Raw genomic sequence first — 16,706 nt, 5'->3', positions numbered from 1 at the left:
TCTATTAGGAGTGATGCATCAAAGTCGTTGGCAATTTTCATCCACATTATGAAATATAATTTCTAGTATTTTCCTAGTATTTACTTTTCAAGGAAAGTTCTATTCAAATAAACTTTGGATTTCTTTTCAAAATATATTCTTGGGAGATAAAATATTTTATGTATAAGATGGCCATTGGAGACAACAATACTTATTTCAAAATTACCTGGTACTGCACATTAATTAATGGCATTACATATTTATGAACCAATTACAATATTTACACAGGCCAAGCAGATCCCTGTTCATTTAATTATAATTTGATAACTCTTTTGAATAAACTTAGCAACAGTGGCAAAACCCAATAGATTATATTAACATTTTACAAATGAATTACACGTTATGAGATAGAAAATTATTTTTGTGACTTTAGGGGTCATAATCAAAATCCAATGTGCCTGAAGACAGGAACAATTGGGATGTCTTACCGGTTGTCATGTACATGGGTACAGGAAATTATTTTACAAGCCATGCCTCATATTATTATTATGCTATGACACAATTATGTTACCATCACAATGTTTATTTAGATGTATTTTAAATATCTAGTGCATAGGAAAGCATTAATTCATTTGAGACTTGGTAAATTTGAATATTTATTTACATTATGATCTTCAAGTAATTACCTTTTCTGAAAATTTATAGGAATTAATAGTCCATTAAAGCCAAGTAATTATGGAGTAAGCAAATATAGGATATGGTCACATAGTAATTTAAACATATCATTTTATATTCTGCAGATTTAAATAAAACTATTAAGGCCTTATAAGAAAGTTCTGACTGGAGAAAATCTTGGGATGTAGTTATTTTGTCCTGTTTGACTTTTGTCTAATTTATCCCTGCAACAACATTTTTTTTTACTATTTATTGCCTTAAAAAAAAAAAGTTAGCTTTCTCATCTTTCTGTATTCCTTTGCTTTTAACCTGTGTCTTTATATATAAAGTGGTTCTTATAGACAATAGATCATATCTGGAAAATAGTTACTTCCCCCACCCTCTCCTGCCAGAAGCAATAGGGTATTTTCACTCTTCACTGGGAGAACCTACAAATGTGTTAGGGACCCCTAAGACCTCACTCCCCTGGGAGTTTCTCAAGATTAAGACAGTCCACATTCAGCCTCCAGCAATTTGTCATTATCACTTCAGTGTTCTACCGGATTATGACTCCAGCAGCTTCTCTTCCAGGTAAGCTGATCTCGGCCGTGACTCCCTGGATGTACCTATCTCCCCAGATTTCAAGGTGACAGTTTGCTCTATGTTTTCAATGGTTTGATGGGTCCAGTAAAAGTCATTACCTTTGAGTTTGTTCAGGTTTTTCTTACTGTAAGGAAGAAAAATGTTACTGACTGGAATGACCACTTCCAAGCTCTTGACATGTCAGAGATGAAACCAGAATTCTTAAGTACATTTAAGAGTAAATACAAGTACATTTTTAAGAACATTGGTTTGTATCATAAAGGTACCCGATCTATTCAAGCCTTGAAATAGATAAGAATTTTGCTTTCTGAACAAAGAAAACATAAAATTAATCATTTGAAAGAGTAAATAGACATGTTAAATTTAGTGATTAAATATTTTCAACTCAAAACGTGAATGGTAAATATATAAAGGATAAAGAATAGGAGATGTGTGTGTGTGTGTGTGTGTGTGTGTGTGTTATGCACTGACCACACAAAGAAAACTTCCAGGTAATCTCTAAAAGGTTATGTTATATTGTGATTTATAATAAGAAATATATATTTTGTTTTCATCCTGTTTCTGGCACAGAGCTCCTAAAACCCTTGGAATTCCCTGTGAAGAGAGCAATGAAGGTGTCTTTTCTTCTGTTGATGAGATTTAGTTTAGAAAGCCCCTAGGTCACCTAAGCATGGAGGCTAGTCACCAGAAGAGACAACCACATGACTAGAGCCTTGGAACTTTCTTTCCCCAGCCCTCCAACCCACCTACTGAGTGGGGAGAGGGAGAAGAAATTGAGTTCAGTCACCTATGGCCTATGATTGAAACAATAGTGCTTATGTAATGAAGCCTCATAAAATCCCCAAAGGAGAGGGTTCAGAGAACTTCTGGGTGGGTGAACACGTGGAGATTCAGGGAGAGTGGCGCACTGGGAGAGGGCATGGACACTCTGAGCTCCTTCTCACATGTCTCGCCTACGCGTCTCTTCCATCTGGCTGTATCTGAGTTATATCCTTTTATAATACACCAGTAATCTGGTAAGTAGAATATTTCTCTGAGTTCTGTGAACTGCTCTAGCGGGGGCATTGGAAACCCCTATTTATAGCCAGTTAGTCAGAAGCACAGGTGATAACCTGGACTGGCAACTGGCTGGCTGAAGCGGGGTGGGGGGGGCATTCTTTTAGGACTGAGTTCTTAACCTGTGGGATCTGATGTTACCTCCAGGTAAATAATATCAGAATTGCATTAAATTGTAGGACACCCAGATGGTGTCAAAAATTACTTGTTGTGGGAACTCCCCTCCCCCCTGGAAATGGGTGTAGAATCAGAGAATACAAAGAGGAATGATAAATTATCCATAATCTCAGTAGCTGGAGATGATGATTGTTAAGAGTTTACATAATTTCATGCTGTTGTCTCTTTCTTTTAATCAGAAACTACACTTATTTGCACAACTATATCATATACATATTTTCTGTTTCAAAAACATCTACATTACAGGTAATGCAACCACACCTCCCCAAATACATGACTCATTCGATAGCTTCAGAGAATACAACTATTAACATTATGCTCTGTATGCATCCATTCTTTTTCTATACACAGACACATAAACATACATATTCATAAATCATTGTGCTGTATGATTTTATTAAAATTGTATTATATTGTGCTTAATGAATCATAATAAACTCCTTCAATTTAGCAGTGTTTTTTTATCCTTTTGTCATATTGGTTCAAATGAATCCTTTCCTTATGGTTGGCCGCTGAGTAGGATTTTATACCATGCATCTTCTTTATTATGTTTAACCACATTGCTATTGATGACAGTTAAGACTGCTCCAGTATTTTTTTTCTAATGGTATAGACAATCAAAAAGTTTATCCATGCTATAGATTCTATTTTTTTCCACTTAAAAATTAACCTGTTATTCAATTTCTTAAAATGCCTTACTTTCTTAATAACTAGGCTAGTAGCAGACACACCTCAGTGCAAGATTTTCAATTAAATATTGAGATGAAGCACACAGCTAGTATTAACAATTTGAAGGGTCTTTATATTACTCACCCCAAATCTAACAAAACACTTAGCATCAGAACATTCCAGCATTCATGGGAGGAGGAGGAACAAGTTAAGTCTAGGTTTGCAGAGCAGGTGCCCACTTTGCTTCTTCAACCTGTGGGAGCTGCAGAGGAGTTGGAAGAGAAAGAGGTACTCGTTGAGCATCCCTGAGAATTGCTGGCCCCGCCTGTATTTCAGGCAGGACATATGTATGAGCAAGAAGTGCTGATCTTTAAGGCAGAGTAACTTCACCCACTTTAAAAACAACCATAGCAGCTTTCCAGCTTTTAAGAATCCATTCTCCCAGAAGTCATTATTTTCACACTTTGAGAGGATTTCATATACTAAATATATATGTCCTATATGCATATATATTATATAAATACTACTTATTTTTTTCTTGATTTCTCTTGAAATTTGCTTTTTTTAACACTCATAAAGGCAATCAGCTTGCCAATAATTCTATGCCATCACAGGAGAATTCAGTATTAAGCCAAGTGAATGACCAATGACCAACATAAATATTTTTAAGTAATCTCAAACAAACTTAATTTTCTTAAACACTGGGACAAATTTTACATGGTTCAATTCATACAAAAACCCACTAAAGAAGATTCTAGCACATTTCCACATCTACATAATGAGATTATCTGCTGTTTCTGCCCGGGTTTGGTTAGGAAAATAAAAGCAAGGACATGTATTCCAGAAATAAAGAGATTAATATGGGAATTACGAGCTCACACAACTGGGAATAGCTGAGGAATGATGAACATAGAAGCATCTAATAAATATCTCCACCTCAAGTCCTGAAGAGTGTGGTTCTCAAGAGCTCAAAATACAGTTACTGCAATTTTTAAGAATCTTTGCTAAGCTCTCACCATCTACCTCAGTCTGTGGCAGCTGTCTCTTCTCAAAAGCCTGCCAGGAAGCGACTTCAATTCAACCGTCCCTGGGGAATAGTTTTGTCTTTCACTTTGTACATCACTCATGAATGTCGTGCAATGTCAAACTCTAGCCTGAAACCATATGTGGAAGGGAACTTTGCAAAATTAAGCTCTGTGCTATTTTCTGTGAGGCAGAGGAGACCTGAGAAGGGAATAAATTGGCGACAGACAACCCAGCATAGTCTACACCATCTCAACTCTGTATTTATATGCGACCCATTGACACACAGTTCACTTCTGAATGAGGATGATAACAGCACCATGCCTGCCTGATGTGATGTATTTGTTCTTTGTACAACCACACACATGCTTACATTCTTCCTAAAAGGGGTAACTTCGGGCTTCCCTGGTGGCGCAGTGGTTGAGAATCTGCCTGCTAATGCAGGGGACACGGGTTCGAGCCCTGGTCTGGGAAGATCCCACATGCCACGGAGCAGCTGGGCCCGTGAGCCACAGTTGCTGAGCCTGCGCGTCTGGAGCCTGTGCCCCGCGACGGGAGGGGCCGCGATGGAGAGAGGCCCGCGCACCGCGATGAAGAGCGGTCCCCGCACCGCGATGAAGAGTGGCCCCCGCTTGCCGCAACTGGAGAGGGCCCTCGCACGAACCGAAGACCCAACACAGCCAAAAATAAATAATAAATAAATAAATAAATAAATAAAATCAAGTAAAAAACTTTAAAAAAAAAAAAAAAAAAAAAAAAAAGGGGTAACTTCTTTCCTTCTTTGCCTAGTCACAATAGTTTATGTACTATAACTTAAATGCTGAATTATAGAGCTGAATGTTATTTACACAACTTAAATCTATTATCAGATAGTGGGGAATGGAAAAAGAAAATATTTCATATAGTTAAATATCAAGGCAAGGAAGAAAAATACATATAGTTACTATAGTCCTCCTGCCTGCAACTGGTTATGTAGCTGGAGTTAGGAGTCATAACTTACTTTCTCCAATTCCAACTCAATGTTTGCTTTGCCCTCATCCAGCACTTAAGCTGGACATATTTATTTGGCAGACAGACCTAAACATGCACTCCTAAGAAGGCTGTGCCATTAATGGTTATTCTTATTTTGGTTTGTTATAGTTTTCTTTTTACTTCTAATTTTGGATGAAGTCCAGAAAATCCACTAAGTCCAGACATCCTCTTCCCTGTCCATTGTGTAGTAGCCATATTATTGCCCGTAAATAGTTAAAATCAATTATCTAGTTTTTCCCTTTGAGTGGTATCAACACAGTAACTGTAACTATCTGAAAACAAGGCCCAAGTGCTTCTTATCTAGATGCCTCTCTACCCCTCTGAAGAAGTGTCTCTCAATGAGTGCTCTGCTCACAGAGTGCCTTCTTCCTTCCCACTGCTGCCATGATTTCCTGCTGTGGCAGAAGGCCTTGATAAAGCTCACAGCTGACTATGCAGAAACGGAAAAGGAGGAATAAAGCTATGCTGTGGGTAAATATTCACATTTTCTAGATTTTCTTGATTTACAGTTTTTTGGTTGTTTGTTTCTTAGCTCTTCTGGCTGACCCCAACACTTCTTAGTTCCTTTTGTAGGTTTTTGGAAAAGTCACACTTATTTAAACCTTTATTTAAAACCACTTATTAGACAAATTCTCTTCCATTCATGAAGAACAATGGGTCCCTCTAGTATGAATCAACCAGAGCTTTCCATTCCTTTATTTCTGCACCCACACACATCTACACCCATGTCATGTTCCCTTACGCTCAAGGTGTCAAGATGCGGTGCCCCTCATCTGGACAAATATAAGCCCTGTAATTCTTATCCTTATTGCATTCTTTTTACCACCTTGATCTGCTATATCCTCATTCTTATTAGCTTTCAAGATCCTTTTTACAAAGATAGAAGGAGCACACACAGTCTATAAGACTATCCTCACTTCTGACAACAACTGTAAGTTCAGGGATGGAGGGTTCCCAAAACCACCCTCAGGTTTCAAAATTCACTAGAAGGACTCATAGAACTTACTGAGAGCTGTTATAGTCAAAGTTATGAATTATTACTGGGAAAGGATACAATCAAAATCAGCCAAGGGAGGAAGCACAAATGGCAGAATCCAGGAAAGTGTCAAACACAGACCTTCCATTGTCCTCTGTCTGTGGAAGAGTATTCCTTTCCTGACATCTACGTGTGACAAAACACGTGGAATATTGCCAACCAGGGAAGCCTATCTGAGCTTTGATGTTCGAAGATTTTTATTGGGGCTACCTGGTCAACTACCTATATGGCAACCTCACTCTACAATACCTCTGGAGGTCAAAGTGATAATGTGTGACTCAAAGCCCTATCCTAAATCACATTGTTAGACTATAACAGTGCCCCAGGCCAACAAAGACAATCCTATAAGACAGGAGATTTCAAGAGCTTAGAGAGTAACTCTCAGAAGCTTAGGGCAAAAGCCAGCCTTCTCTTTGGATACGATTAAATTATTTACTACACACTTTTCTAATTTTTAATTTTCTCTCAGTCAATAAATATGTTCAAATCTGTCCATCCTAAAAATATTTTTTCCAACATCTCCCTCTAACAAATCTGTCTTCACTTTTTTATTCAAAATTCTTCAAGTCTCCTCTTATTCATCTGCCACTCACTTCTCAGAGCACTCAGTTCTTGCTCTGTTCCTTTCCTGTCATTACCCTATCCCTCCGATATTGTTTTCAGTGAACCTTTAAAACTCCAGATCTCAGGAAGTCTCTTCAAACTTAATCTTGTTTATATTCTGCCATTAACAATCACTTGGACATCTTGAAAATGACACTGTTTCACAACCATACATCTCTTTTGTCTCTAAAACATCTTTCAAAACCAAAAATGGCATTATATTTATTCTGAATATTTTCTAACCTCTGTCAGTTATACTTGAACCACTAAGGATTTATCATTTTCTCCTTCAACTTGCATCGGCATATTACAAATACATATTGGTTTAGATCATAAGTATGTTTATAATGGGCTTGTCTACCCCATTATGCTGGAAATACATTGTCATATTTATCAACTTTTTTTTTTTTTACCCAGTGTTTAGTACATTGCAGGAGACATATAATGCTCAATAAATATTTGCTGACTCCACTGCTCAGGGAAACTTCAAAGAGAAATTGAATTCTGAGCAGTGTCTCTAAGAATGAGCTGAAGACAGAGCAGATATTTAGTTCAATGTATCTAGGTGGTGCTATTTTCTGATGACAAGGTACGAAGTGACAGATCACAATACAGTTAGGTCATATGAAAAAAAGAGAGTGCTAATTGAAGCTAAATGGGTGTATCCTACCTGAATATAGGATCTTATTATGCAAAATATTATATATAAACTACAAAATATATTATATACCAGGAAACTTAGCTGTCATTCAGAGATAACTGGGAATCAAAGATAATCAAAACTTGGTCCTCTAAAAGTATACTGTAGAGTAGGAGATATTGAGCTTTGAGGAGTCTAAAATTCACACTCTTTTATTTTCTCTCTAGCCAATTTCAAAATGAAGAGATTAGCTGATATTGGAACAAGTGACTTAGGTGATACACTGGCAACACTGAGATTTTAGGAATGATTCAAAAAATTAGACAGATTCACTGATCTAATAAATACTGACTAATTTGTCTTGTCATTAGGCAGTTCTGAAAAATTGCAGGCTTCGCTTAGAGTGGCCTTCTCTCAAAAAATTTGCAGAATAGAGTAACAGAGTATGATACCTGCTTCTTGAAGGCATCCAGATTCCATGTGAGAAAACAAGGAAGGAGTTTTGTTTTTCATGACTAGCTCTTGCTCTTAAACTCACCAATCAACTCACTCCTCTTCTCTGGAGGAGTGTGTGAATAGGTTTAGAAGGGTCAAGAGCTTTACTCTGTGGGTGTTTCTCCACCTGGTAGGAAAATCAGGCATCAGAACTTAGCATTTGCATCTAACAGTAGGCATAAGACAGATAGTAATAATAGCTAATGCTTACTGAGAACTATTTTTAAAAGTACATTTATTGTTATAAGTACTGTCATTATGCCTATTTATAATGATGAGAAAAATCAATGATCAGAGAATTTCAGCAACTAGAAGATGGCAGAGTTAAGATTCTAACCCAGTCACACTACATACATCCTTAAACTTTATACTATATTGTTTCTAAAATTATTGGACTATAAGGTTGGCCTTGATACTTTCCATAAAAATTGACAAGCATCCTGACTACAGTCCCATCTGTAAGGCATCATGCTGGTACCACATGGCTGTGCTGTCATTGTTTTAAGAGTCATCACCTGACCCAATTGCAGCTAAACTATAAACAAGCCAGCAGTCTCTGAGGGGAAAGCTCTGAACATAGAAGATAAGTCATTACAGTTGAACAAATATGATAATATGATACTGCGACATGGAGTGTTTGGATATGATGCAATGGGTCTCTTAGCTGTTTTGCAGAAAGAAATTGAAAGTCTGCAAGAAAAACAGAAAGAGCAGACACTTCACAGCATTAGATGGAAATTTAAAAAATCCTCTGCTGTTTCTGAAAAGCAAGAGAATCTGATCACCAGAGAACTCTAGTAATTTGAATAACTTCAATGTTTCTTTCCATTGTTAGCAGCTGTCCTAGAGTCCATTTGCTTAGGAAAACAATGGTATTTGTTTTGGTCCTGGCATCCTGTGGGAAAAAAATCAAATATCCATGAACTGGTTGCCTTATTTTCATGTGTTGTTCTTTAAATAAACTCCCCAATTGCTTTAGAAAGCACAGAAAGAAGTCTGACACAATATCATGGGAGTTCAGGAAAGAAGCAGGAAAAGAGAATTTCCATCTAAAAATTAACTGCTGCTTATTTTCAGTACCATAATAAATAATCCACCAATAACTAATGGGCTTTGACAAGCAGGCCTTTTCTATTTCTACATATGCTTATTAACACTAAAGAAACAGAAGACTCTAAGAGTATTAAATAAAAATAGCTAGCATTCACTGAGAACTTTTTCTGTGTCGGGAATTGTACTGTCTTTAAATACATTATTTAACCTCAAAGCAACCCTATAAGGTGGTTACTATAATAATTTACTTTATAAATAGTAAAAAAAAAAAAAAAATACAGAAAAAAGTAGTAAGGCAGAATTTACAACTAGCAAGTGTTGAAGCTGGAATTCAAATCCAGGCAACCTAATTCCAGCACAAACTTATATTTATATTTTATATTATTTCTCATGTAGAGGAATTGATAATGTTTGTCCCATTAAGATATTTGTAGGAAAATATCTTATGATGAATTGCTATGTTACTTTGTTTAGTTCTCTCCAAAAGAAAAGTTAGAAGTTATAGGAAGAAAAGAAGGAAAAAGAGGAGGAGGGGGAGGGGAAGTAAAAAGTAAGAGAGGGGAGGGGGAGGAGGGGACTAAGAATTAACAATAAAAAAGGAGTGTGGTATTTGTGGAAGAATAGGAAAATTGATCATGGAATCTAGAAGGAAATATGTATACGTATGTATACGATCAATTGATTTTCAACAAAGTGGTAACAGAATTGAGAGTTTCAATGATAATTAACACAATGTCAGGTTTTTTAAAAGATGTTGCTCACAAGAAGAAACTGCTAAGAAAATAAAATGGCAACGTACATGTTAGAAACATTTTTTGGACAGACAAGAGTCATGGACAATCAGAGGAGGTACCACTTTAACTCTAAAAAAGCATTTAAGCATTTCAATAAGTGATGAAAGGGTGTGGTAGAATTATATTACATGACCACTTAGTATTTAATGCAAGGCTTCTTTCTGAAGAAAACTATATATGGAGCTTTTTTTATGAATTAGATAGCTGTGAAACCATGGGTTATAAAGTCCCACAGATGAGGAGTTGTGTCCAGTACAGAATGAGACTGAAGAAAGGAGCTAAAATCAGATAGAGTCAGATTTAGCAGCATCAACACTTAATCAAATACAAATATAGAAAAAGATGAAAAATCCTTCAGCCTCAACACGCCAATAAGGGGCTTCTTTTTTCTGATATTGAGTTATTTACTAAATGTTTCTAATGATAAGTTTGACCCAATAAGTCTAGCTTAGTCATTTTACAAAACCTTGGCATAGAGTGATACCATACTGGAGATGCAGTTTCAATAAGAAAAAAAATCCACATAATCAAAAGTGATTTAACACTAATATATTCTAAAAATGATTTTGCCATTGAATAATGATAATAACAACAGTTGGGGTGTATTGGGGATACATCAAGGGACATATAAATATTATATATTTAATATAAAAGTTACATTGTTAAATTTAAAAACAATTTTAATACCTCTAGCAAAACAGAGGTATGTGCAAAATGATTAATTGGGATTTATTTATTTAGAATTTTATTTCTGAACATAATAATCCCCTCATTCCCTTTTACTATTGTGAATTTATATGTTGATTAAAGTTGTTAACATCTTAATTATCCAAAAGTAAATTTAGATTTCTTTCACCTAGTAGCCAACATATTGTAGGACTAACACATAATGTACACATGCCATCTTAAAGTTTTAAAAATAAGGAGACACATAGTAACTCATGTCATGTTTTTATTTCTTATTGAGACTAATATATTGCAGCTAAATTTACAGGTGTTTTCTCAGAAGTTTCTAGGTCATGTAGTATGATTTTTCTATTAAGCAATATTACAAAATATTAGGCAACTCTCCTTATTATAAACTTTGACTTAAAGCAGAAAAAAGACTGCAGTTTTAACTTAATTTACCATACACTGTTTAGGAAACATTTCAAATTGTTAAAAAACATCTTGTAATGATACAACCAGACTTTTGTTAATAATATCAACACATAGTATTAACAGTAAGCCTTAATGGCTCAATAATTAAATCCATCCCGGGATGGTTACAGGACATTACCATAAATGTATATTTGCAAAATACATTGTCAAACGAATACTCCTCACAACACACACCTTTTCAAATAGGCTTTTAATATGGTGACAACTCTTTCACTATTTATGACACTGTAAGGTCTATAAACCAATCATTCTTACCAATGTCTTACCTTGTTTTGATTTACTTAATTGTGGTTGTTTCTTTGTTGTATCTTAATTTTACAGTTAATGTGTAATTCCTTATAGTTTTCCCTCTTCCCTAAAGAAATGAAGAAAATAAATGACCAACTCTTAAGCATAATCTATTTTACATTTGGATCTTTTTCGTTAAAAGGGTCTTAAATTGTCCTGATTTACTGTTTTCAAGCTGATTTATCTCCTGTTTCTGTACCCTTATGCATTTTTCTTTATATGAAATTAATATATCCTAAATAAGAACATATATCATAATCAAACATAGCATATTAATAATACATTTACATAATTGAAATGTATCTCTTAAATAATAAAGGTAGATCACCTAGAAATCATTTAATATTATAATTTTAAAACAATGATTAGTTTGATCGCTATATCCCAAATGAGAGGGTAAGCCCCAAAGCGCCACTAAGATGCCTTTATTCTTTTATAAGAAAAGAGAAGCCTCTCCGATGAAGTTTGTCTCTGTGTGCCTACAGGACTAGGAGTTACTCAATAAATGAACCACTTTCATGGAATTTCCTTTGAAAAGGCTTTCATTTTTTAAAACTTATATGTATTGATTTCTTATCTTTATTTTTACAGTGTAACTACTTTGAATATTATTCTTCCAAGTAGTAAGTAGAGATAGTAAGCACCAATACAAAGACAAAAGTCACAATTCGGAATTATCCTTATATCCCTCAGTCGAACTAAAAGCTTCCTTCTCTTCTTTCTGTAGTTACATCAGATATAGTTTTCTAAAACTAAAAACTAAATTGAGTAGTTTAGAACATATGGTTTAGAGACATTAATGGTGTAAATTGGGCCAAGTGTTTAATATCTAGGAATCTAAATATGTTTAACTCTATAACAGGGATATAATATTATTTACCTATTTGACAGAGTCTGCAATGTCTGCAGAGACTCTGCAGAGTCTGCAGAGTCTGCAATGAAATAATTATAATTCACAATAGACTATTTTGTGAACTATGAGTTTCCATAAATATATTTAATGTGTTCACTTCTAAAATCAGAAGATAAATTATATGCTCTCTCTTTTGGCCCTAAATGTATCCTATTTTGTTCCTATTAGAATTATTGCAATCACTTATTTTGAATATTTTAATATTCATCTCCTCCTGCTGATAACCTACGCATCTTTGAGCAGATGTGTGCTCACCTTTCAGGAACCTTTAGGCTACCACCTTATTTTTGGAACCACCCATACCAGGAAGCCAAATATCAATACTCTCATATTACTTTCAGTTCCCCTTGCCAAGTTCTCATTCTCTTGGAGCTCTTCTCTCAGCTAGCCTGGTGCTCTTCATCATATCTTATGATATTAATAATAGATCTAAATGTAATGTGTTTCTATATCCACAAATACTGACAGTTTTCCAATATTACTGCTAAAGATGAAAATATTTTAAGTATAAGGGGTTAATATCTAATAGTAGACCTCTGTCAGTTCATGTAGGGTCAAATATTGATAGGGTAATCTACTCAAATACTCTTAAAATTATAAACACATGAGTGAATATCTATTCTGAATAATTATGATGTATCATATCTGTCACGCATGAGTTTAGTCCAAGAGATCCTTGGGGTAATAGGCTTAGTGGACCAATGTCCTAAATTGTCTATTGTTTTGATAGAACTCATTCTAGTGTTGAGCCTCAGAACTTTATCACAATTAAACTTACAAGATATTATTATATACAAGTAATCCTTATCTCTCAGTGGTACTCGCTGTTAGCATCTGAAAGCATGTAATTTCTTATAATATCATATAAAGCTCAGAAAATAAATCCAGTAGCATAGAGTGGCTCATCAAAAATTATAAATAGTGGGAGATTTCTCTTGGTACCTTTCAGTGTTTCAGTTTCACTTCTTAACTCCTCTGTGTCTTAATGATCATCTTATTTTGACTTTCTGCATAATTCACTTAACTCATATTTTTAGCATTAACTGTATGTCTGGAACCATTAAGTTTGCTGATACTGCAAGGGAAACAACACAGACAAGATCCATGCTCCAATGAAGACTGCAATTTATTGTAAGAGAAACATATAGTAAATATATAATCAAATAAGTGATGAAGATAATTTCAGTTAGGAATAAGTTAGAAGAAGAAAATAAAAGATGGTAATGAAGTGTCTGAGGAGGCAAATTAATTTGTAGGAAATCCTCTCTGTAGGAATTCATCTCTGAGGAAATAATATTTGAATTGAGGCATTCACCACAGAAAGATCTGTGGAGCAAAAGGTCCTGATTAGAAATACACATAGTATGTTGAAGAAACATAAAGTCTGGTACAGTTGGACCATAGTGAGAAAGACGACAGTGACTTGAGGATGAAGGATGAGGCAGGCATTATGACTTGTAGTGCCTGGGAGCTGGCAGTTTGGACTTAATCCAAATTCTACATCAACCCACGGAGGATTTCAGATAATATATAAAAAGCTATGATTGGCATTTTTAAAAGTAGATGAGCTATGCACCAAAGGGAAATATCCAAATGGTACCGTTACAAATCACTAAATGAGTTCATTTTGTGAGTTGATAATTTTATATAATCACTTTGTCATCTATAATTCACAATGAATACGTTGTGTCATTTGAAAGTATAAGAAAAGAGAACACACTTTGCTCAAGATTCAAATGACAGATGAGGGTGTGAGTGAACAGAGGAATGATAAGAAAGAAAAACATTCTTACTGTTGATGTGGAGAAAGTTTTAGTGGTCTGGATAGAAGATCAAAGCAACCACAACATTCCCTTAAGCCAAAGCCTAATCCAGAGCAACACCCTAATTCTCTTTCAATTTTATGAAGGCTGAAAGAGGTAAGGAAGCTGCAGATGATGAAAAGTGTGAAGGTAGCAGATGTTGGTTCATAAAGTTTATGGAAAGAAGCATCTCCATAACATAAAAATGCATGGTGAAGCAGCAACTGCTGATATGGAAGGTGCAGCAAGTTGTCCGGAAGATCTAGCTAAGATCATTAATGAAGGTGGCTAAACTAAACAACAGATTTTTCAACGTAGACAAAACAACTTTCTATTTGAAGAAGATGCTATGGAGGACATTCATAGAAGACATCATTCTTGTTCTGGAAAATGAAAGCCATGATTTAGGGGACAGAACACCTCTGCTCTTTCCCTTACCCTCAAATACTCCAATTTTACCCAGCTCTAAGCCCATTTACAGATAATCAAAGAAAAATTACCCTCCTAATTTTGTTCTCCTTGCCAATGCCATGATTCCATAGATCCTGACATCATTTTGTTGCCATTTCCTTAGCGACAAGGGCAATCTATTTAAAAGTGCCCTAGTTTGATGCACCTTGCTAGAGTGAGTGGGTTGTTCCCTCTTTGCCAGAAGAATCATATTGGTTCTTAAAAATTGCACTGAAGTTAGCTTTTATTATTATTCAGTTGAGTTGTTTTCTTTATGAAGACTCTGAATTATTTGTTCAAAATAAAAATCCAATTGTCAGAACATGTTAGGAGCATTGAGTCTGGGGGAAAAATGAAACATGATGTTTTCATCATATCTCATTGATTTCTTCCCTCTGGTTAGATGATCACTTCAGTGTAAGTTTTCACATTATTTTTATAAAAGCTTTTTTTTGAGATAGCATATTGGGATTCTTTACAAAAATAACGAAAGCCTAAGTTGTGATTATGCTTAATCTTGCTGTTCTATAAGATGCATGACTTAATAACACACAAAAATTGCAGATTTTAGAGTAGTACAACTGTAGGAAATAATATACTTTCAGGAAGCAAAGGCTGCATATCAGTCCAACATGCTGTGTAGGAAAACAATATTGTTTTCAGTAAGGGAGAAGAGTCATTTTGTATGAAGAAAAGTGAAAATAAGCGAAATCCCCTGTGAAATTTACTCATAGGGTGACATTCAACAAATGTAGTTCAATAAAATCTGCTTAAATTCTTAAAAAATTCTGATTTATTTACACTAAAATTTTCATAAAAGTCTCATTTTTGCATTTTTTGTATAGGTAATCATCTTCAATAGATTTTCTGCTTTTTAAGATGCAATAACTGTATTTGACCATAATAAAATGAGTTCATTTTATATGGGAAACCTAAAACACTTTACAGATACTAAAAATTTCAATTAGTTTTATTGTCACAAGCTAAGTAGGGATTACCCTTCACCCTCAGTTTCCAAAATTTTATGGACTATTTTTTAATGTTATTGTCCTAATTAAGTCTGATTATACTTAACACAAATTTAAAATAATTGGGCATCCCCAGTTGTGCTGACTTTTATTGTGATTTTTCCTCCTTTCTATCTTCAAAATCTTTCAGGATATTTTTTAACTCATTATTTTATAAGCAGAGATATATAGTATAAGCTGATTCCCTTGACTAATTTTCTCATTTTTCATTAAAAATATCTTCAAAGTTCATCTTGATAAGAAATAAACCTTGAGTTTAGGCCTCATTCATACACTCACAAAATATGATACAATTAATATTTTAATCTAATTTAGAATCAACTACTGGATCAATTATCTCCTTCTGCAAAACAAACTGCTCAAAAGTTAGTAGCTTAAACCAACCATTTTACTGCTCATGATTCTGTGGGTCAGGAGCAAAGCAGGCTTCCTCTGAGTTGCCTTGTCTCTCCTTGTGGTGTTAGCTAGGGCAGCTTAACTGGGACTAGGAATCCAAGATGGCCTTCCTCACATGCATGGTTGTTGGTAAGAGGTGAGAAAAAGTCTGGACACTGACTAGTCCTCTATTTCTTTGTAATCTCACATCTTCTAAGACATGTCCATGTGTCTTCTCTCTCTAGTAGGTGTGTGGTGGGGAGTGGGGTATGAGACTTTTTTCCATGGTGATTTGGGGTTCCCAGGGGACACAGACATTCTATTACTAAAAGCTTAAAGCAAGTCACAAGATGAGCAAAGGAAGTCAGGGGTGAAGGTAACAGAATCACCTCTCTATAGTGGATCTAGAGAAGGAAGGAATTATTGGTAGCTGTCTTTGTAGACAATCTATCACAACCACTATCTCCTATACTCTATTCCACACAAACTGTTCATTATTTCCTGTCCCTTTGCTTTTGTTCCACACTAACTCTATCTGCTAAAATCTTACTTGTTTCTCAAGGGGTGTTTCAAATACTCTCTCACACATTAAATTTTATATGATGGCTCCCATAAGTATCTTAGAAATGATGGCTTCCCCATGTATCTTAGGTTTTATTCTCACATTGAAAAGAGTAAAATTAAGTATCTTATTTATTTGTTAATTATCTTTGCATTTTATGTAATCCTCTTGGCAACTCTGAAAACAAACTAAAACCCTAAATCCAGTGGTCACTAAGTCATTATCTCACCTGAGTTAGCGGCATCATTTGACATAGTGTATTACCCCCTGTTTCTTGAAACCTTTCTTCGCTTGGCTTCAGAGTCGACACACT

General features: G+C 35.1%; 1 pseudogene; it reads right to left on the bottom strand.

Annotated features, from left to right (window-relative positions):
* Nucleotides 1–16,706, bottom strand: part of LOC103006404 (proteasome activator complex subunit 3-like) — a 39,857-nt pseudogene that overhangs the window by 22,811 nt on the left and 340 nt on the right.

This window comes from Balaenoptera acutorostrata, chromosome 3 (genome assembly GCF_949987535.1).
Source record: "Balaenoptera acutorostrata chromosome 3, mBalAcu1.1, whole genome shotgun sequence".
Classification (NCBI taxonomy): domain Eukaryota; kingdom Metazoa; phylum Chordata; class Mammalia; order Artiodactyla; family Balaenopteridae; genus Balaenoptera; species Balaenoptera acutorostrata.
Note: the sequence above shows the minus strand (reverse complement) of the source record. Positions and strands in the feature narration are given on the sequence as shown.